The sequence below is a fragment of the Panthera leo genome, chromosome B4 (assembly GCF_018350215.1).
Source record: "Panthera leo isolate Ple1 chromosome B4, P.leo_Ple1_pat1.1, whole genome shotgun sequence".
Lineage (NCBI taxonomy): Eukaryota > Metazoa > Chordata > Mammalia > Carnivora > Felidae > Panthera > Panthera leo.
Genome location: NC_056685.1, coordinates 26,725,780 through 26,731,779, shown reverse-complemented (window position 1 = coordinate 26,731,779; position 6,000 = coordinate 26,725,780). Strand labels below are relative to the sequence as shown.

General features: G+C 42.5%; 1 pseudogene; it reads left to right on the top strand.

The window, feature by feature from the left end:
• Positions 1-2,487: 2,487 nt before the first annotated feature.
• Positions 2,488-6,000, top strand: part of LOC122225317 — a 42,842-nt pseudogene continuing 39,329 nt past the window's right edge.

The window sequence follows — 6,000 nt, the reverse complement described above, 5'->3', positions numbered from 1 at the left end:
TGTGTGTGTGTGTGTATTTCCTTCTATTTTTCCTTTTTCATTTCTGGGATATTTCCTCAATTTTAACTTCAAAAATTTCCAGAGATTAAATTTTTTTCTCCGATTATCTTTTAATTTTACTTAATTTTATTTTTCAATGTTTATTTATTTTGAGAGAGAGACAGAGAGAGAGTGTAAGCAGGGGAGGAGCAGAGAGAGAGAGAGAGACAGAGACAGAGACAGAGAGAATCCCAAGCAGGCTCCATGCTGTCAGCTCAGAGCCTGATGGGGGTCTTGATCTCATGAACTGTGAAATCATCACCTAAGCCGAAATCCAGAATCGGATACTTAATTGGCTAAGCCACCCAGGCATCCCGATATTTTAACTTTAAAGCACATTGTTGTTCTCAGGAAAACCTCTTTGAAAACATTGTTCTTATTTCATGGAAAGAATATCTTGTCTTATTTTATTCTCAAGAAATTGATGATCATTTCTTTTTAAAGTTTTCTTCTCTTTTTTTCTTACTCCCCCCCCCCCCAACATTTTTATTGTTGATTAATTTTGCTTTGACTTTTCTTCTTCCTATGCAAAGGTTTCTCCAAATGTCTGCTGCTCCTTGGCTATCCATTCATAGTTAACAATCCAGAGCTCAGAGCTGATTAATGGTGCTGGACATAGGGGCCTGATTTCTACCTGTGGGGTGCATTTTAGCATGATCTGGACATGCTGTTTCATCGGGAAAAAGTCACTATTAGTATCAGTATTTGTGTCTCTAGATCTTTCCTTTTGAAGTGGATTCTGCATTGTCTGGTCTGCTGGTGGGTGATTTAAGTCTGGCTGTCAGCCTCTGGGAGCCGAGTGTGGAGGGTGCTCAGGGTCTCAATTTTCAGTATGTCTTCACTTAATCCTTCTTTTCTTGAAACCTAAGCATCACCTTAAATTATGCTTGGTCTCCCCCAGCCCAGATGCCCTCTGTTCTACTCTGTCCAGAGAATAAACCTGGCACCAGGGAAAAGAGGGACAGTCTCAAGAGTAAGGGAGTAGATATGGAGACTTTACTGCTACTGAAACAGACTTTTAACCAAGTCTCTGGTTAGTTTTTCTGGAAGTATCCGATGATGCCATTTCTTCAGCATTTTGGAGGTCTGCAATTTATATTGGGTTCTTTCTTAACTTTCCCCCAATACTGGGTTAGTGTTCAATTGCTTGGTTCTACAAAGTCTGTTACATATAATTTTCCAGTCCCCCTACTTTTTGTTGTTGTTGTTGTTCTCTATGGCTTATGCCTTTAAAAAACCCTTTGCTGTTACAATAGTGGTACTTCAGGAGAGCATGGGGACGACGACATGTGCTCAACTCACCATCTTTAACTGGAAGTCATCAAGGCCCTCCTCCAGCACAGTTAATCTCTCCATTGTAATAACATTAAAACTCTATTTATAACTTCTCGTAAGTCCCCTCCAATCTTTCTACATTAAATATATATATACACATATATATATATATATATATATATATATATATATATATATATACAGAAATGTTTATTTATTTTTGAGAGAGACAGAGACAGAATGCAAGTGGGTTAGGGGCAGAGAGAGAGGGAGACACAGAATCCAAAGCATGTTCCAGGCTCCTATCTGTCAGCACAGAGCCCGACAGGGGGGCTCGACCTCACGAGCTATGAGATCATGACCGGAGCCGAAGTCGGGCGCTCAACCGACTGAGCCACCCAGACGCCCCTCTACATTAAATTTTTTTTTTTTTTAATGCGTGCAGGTTTTATTTTCTATCAGGTTCACTTCGTAACAGTAAAGGAGGCATTTGGTGGAAGGTGGAGAACTACTGAATTATAGTAAGTAGAACGTGCTATATTTACTATCTGTGCTCTGCCACTGAATGATTACTCCTCATGATAAGCGTTGCTGAACACACAGGTAATTCAGCAGATAATTCTTCGTGACAGTTTAATCTGCAGCCTGGAATCCTTCTTAATGGCTGTGAAAAAGCAAAAGTTCCATATTCCTTCTTCATCGTATGCTGTCTGTTCTTGTTTTTATTTGTAAGTGTATATGGGACAAATGTCAGTATCAGATTCTATGTGCATGATGTTAAGTTACCCAAATGCATAAAGTACACAAACTCAGTGTAAGTGTGTAGCCATCTACATTTTGGTTAAGAGCCAGGTTTTATAAAGGGATAGATGTGGCTTCAGAAATTGACTGAACTCTCTGAGCCAACTTGGATCATCAGACTCTTACATGGAAAGAAAATGAAGATACCAGGTCATCCACTCATTCCCTTGTTTGGAGATTTAAGGAGATGTGGTTGGAAAATTCATTCTGGTTCCTTTGGAACAGAGAAGCGCATCTGGTATATGTATTTTTGTTTAGTCACTAGAGCTCTGTTCTTCAAAACAAACAAGATCTAGATTGTTACTGAAGAGTGCATTTAAAAAATAAATTTGTGGTCAGCAGCGTTTAAACTTCAGGATACCTTTCGCAAAGATGACGCCGAAGGCAAAGAAGGAAGCCCCTACCCCTCCCAAAGCCGAAGCCAAAGCAAAGGCTTTGAAGGCCAAGAAAGTGGTGTTGAACGGCATCCACAGTCACAAAAAAGGAAGAGCAGCCTATCACCTACATTCTGATGGCCATTCTGATGGCCATTCTGATGGCGTCTCCAAAGGCAGCCCAAATATCCTTAAAAGAGCGCCTCCAGAGAAACAAGTTGCCCTGTGCCATCGTCGAGCTCTCTGTGACCACCGAGTCAGCCCTGAAGAAAATAGAAGACAACAACACACTTGTATCCATTGCCAATGCCAAGGCCAGCAAACACCTGATCAGACAGGCTGTGCAGAAGCTCTATGACATTGACGTGGCCAAGGTCAACACCCGGGTCGGGCCCAACGGAGAGAAGAAGGCATACGTTCGGCTGAGTCCCGACTATGACACTTTGGATTCCGCCAACAAAATTGGCTTCATTGAGATGGAGTCCAGCTGGCTAAATCTAAATATACATTTTTTTTCCACCATAAAAAAAAAAAATCAACTTCAGGATAGAGCCTAAACTCCAAATACTCATTAAATGTTTATTGGTCCTTCATGTATCCATGAGGTAAGAGGTCCCCAGCTGGTTCCACAGCTCAGGAATGAGCAAGTTTGCTAAGCTCAGGTGAGGGGGAAAAAATGTCTGATTAGAACCTATGGGATAACAGTAACCACAAAACTGAATTGAGGCTGTTAGTTTTTGGGGGGCAGGAATGAGGTTGGGATGGTTTGGTCATTTCATTTTAAGAAACCAGCAGGAAATGACCACTAAGGACTGGAAGCAAAAATCAATGATGCAAACAAGGTCATGCCACTCATAAACAAGATTCATTATCAGTGTAGACTTTCCGGCAATGTCTTTTGCTTTGATCACCCCGTCCACCTCATGGTCTCTTCCTGGAAGATACATATCATAACTTAGACCCTTCTCGTAGGAGACACGATGTCCTATCTGCCTCATTGGAATTGGTAATTTTACTGTCACCTTAAAACTATCTTCATGTAAGCAGATTTTTCTGGCTTGTATCTGGGGGAAAATTAGGTCAAAATAAAAAAAAAAATTAAAAATCACAGCCAAAGATACTTACCAAGTGGACTGACTATTTAGCTCTTATTTGAAAAAATAACTAAGACTTTTCAAAGGGCTCTTTTTGGTTAAATCTGCAAGATAGGAATTCGTTCACTAGAACATACTAAACCCTAAATTGCTTGAAAATGTGCGCATGGTTGACATTTGACCGTTTGGAAATATATTTTAAGTATTCCATGCAAAAGTAATTCAAGGCAACACGTCTCAAGTACATCAGTGAAGCAAACATTTTTTTCCTTTGGGTCCACTGAACAACTAACGCACGCATTGTTTTTTGGTGTGCAGAAAGAGCACTCTGTTGAAAGAGTAGCTTGAATGTTTGGGTCAAGAGGCCTCATGGTAGAAGATTCTGATGGGTGGTTTTGTGAGCTCGCAGGAGTGGAGGAGGCAGGAAACACCGGCAGGCTTCTCCTCGTATTCCCTGCCCGCAAGCAGAATAGTGGATGAGGTTTCACAGAATGACGACAGTGCATGTTTCCCTGAAACTACAGGAAATGCCATTTCAGTGCTCGTATTTTTTTTTTTTTTTTTCCTGTGGCCTCTTGAGTTTCCTTTATCTAATGCATTTTTTTCTTCCCTCTTGAGGCTGCTTCTCAGACAGGCTTTGTCCGTGTGGCTTGGTGTAATGTCTAACTTCCCAATCAACCCATTCCTCCCAGGGGAGGGACCAGGCCGTGGGGCTTGGGGTGGGGGGCAGAGCCACGCTGGAGATGAGTGGTTTTCAGTAATGCAGAATTTCCTGTGGGGGCTCTCATTTTCGCTAGAGCACATCTCGTCTTTTCAGACTTCAGCGTGTTACCACAGTCTGAATTGCTGGTGTAGTCAGCCACAAGATGAGGCCTTCAGATAGATACTCACAAATAATTTGTAGTGAGTTCAGGAGTTGATACTCTGTTTGCCCTCCTTTGGGAAACACTGCTCGCTGTTCACGTATTCTGTTCAGTAGATCGTTGTTGGTAGCGAAGGAGGCACGTCACTTACATTTGTACAATGCTTTTTGCTTTTCCAGGCTTTACTTTTGCTGACAGCAACACATGACCTATATATTGGAAGGGGAGTTGCCCTTGAAGTCAGAGTTTGAGACCGCTTACCAGCAAAACTTAGAGAGCTTGAGCTGGCTGTTCAGAACTTTATTACCTCATAAGATACACACTGTAATAGTTCTCAGGGGCCATCTGGAAGTTTGAAGGGCTTTTAACGGGGGCGCCGGGATGGCTTAGTCGGTTAAGCGTCCAGCTTTGGCTCAGGTCATGATCTCATGGGTCATGAGTTCGAGCCCCGGATTGGATTCTGTGCTGATGGCTCGGAGCCTGGAGCCTGCTTCAGATCCTGTGTCTCCCTCTCTCTCTGCCCCTCCCCCACTCATGCATCCGCTCTGTCTCTCTGTCTCTCTCTCTCTCAAAAATAAACATTAAAAAAATAAATGGCTTTGTACATTGCAAAACACTATTTATATATAAGTGTTTATTGTGAACATAGTAGGTGCTTAGAAATATTGGTTGACTGTATTATGCAAGCTAGCAGCTACTCTCCACATTCACTATTTGTTTTTTTAAATGTTTTATTTATTTTTGAGAGAGAGAGAGAGCGGGGCAGGGGCAGAGAGAGAGGGAGACACAGAATCCGAAGGAGGTTCAGGGCTCCGAGCTGTCGGCACAGAGCCCCACGCGGGGCTTGAACTCATGAACTGCGAGATCATGACACGAGCCGTCGTCAGAAGCTCGACCGACTGAGCCACCCAGGCGCCCCTCAGTATTTTTTATTAAAGAGTCGCTTGTAATTAGATGAGGGCTCTGAGTTTAAATAATTTATCTGCTGGTCTGAGCTGGAGCTTCCCGGGTTTAACCTCTGGCTCTGTCACTTACTATCCCTGTGACCTGGGACAGGTTGCAGCCAGGTCTGTAAGAGGGTGTGGTAACAGATGGGGGATAAGTTTTGGTAGAGCTTTTTCAACTTGCGAAGCACAAGTATAAAAACCCCACTGAATTTACCGATAAAATGATATATGCTGGATTTACTTCGAAAGAACCCAGAGGATGGGGTGGGCAGCAGGTGGGGGAAGAGATAAAGCCAGACCGTCCATGGATTCAAAACGGCCAAAGCTGAGGGATCAGTACAGGCAGTTTGTGTTCTTATTCCCTCTGATTCCATAGCACTTAAAACTGTCCCGTAACAAGATGTTAATACCAAGAAACCAAAGATTCCCTCAAAGTAATGTGGAATGGAGCAAATTGGAAATTAGCTTCTGAAATCCCAGTTGGGGTGTTGGCAACTTTTCTTGTTTTGTTTTGTTTTAAAGGAAAAAGCCCCTCGGTTCCTTGAGATAAGTGGGTGAATTATCAGCATGAAGGTTCTCAAGAGTAGCTGTGGTCTGACTCACCCCA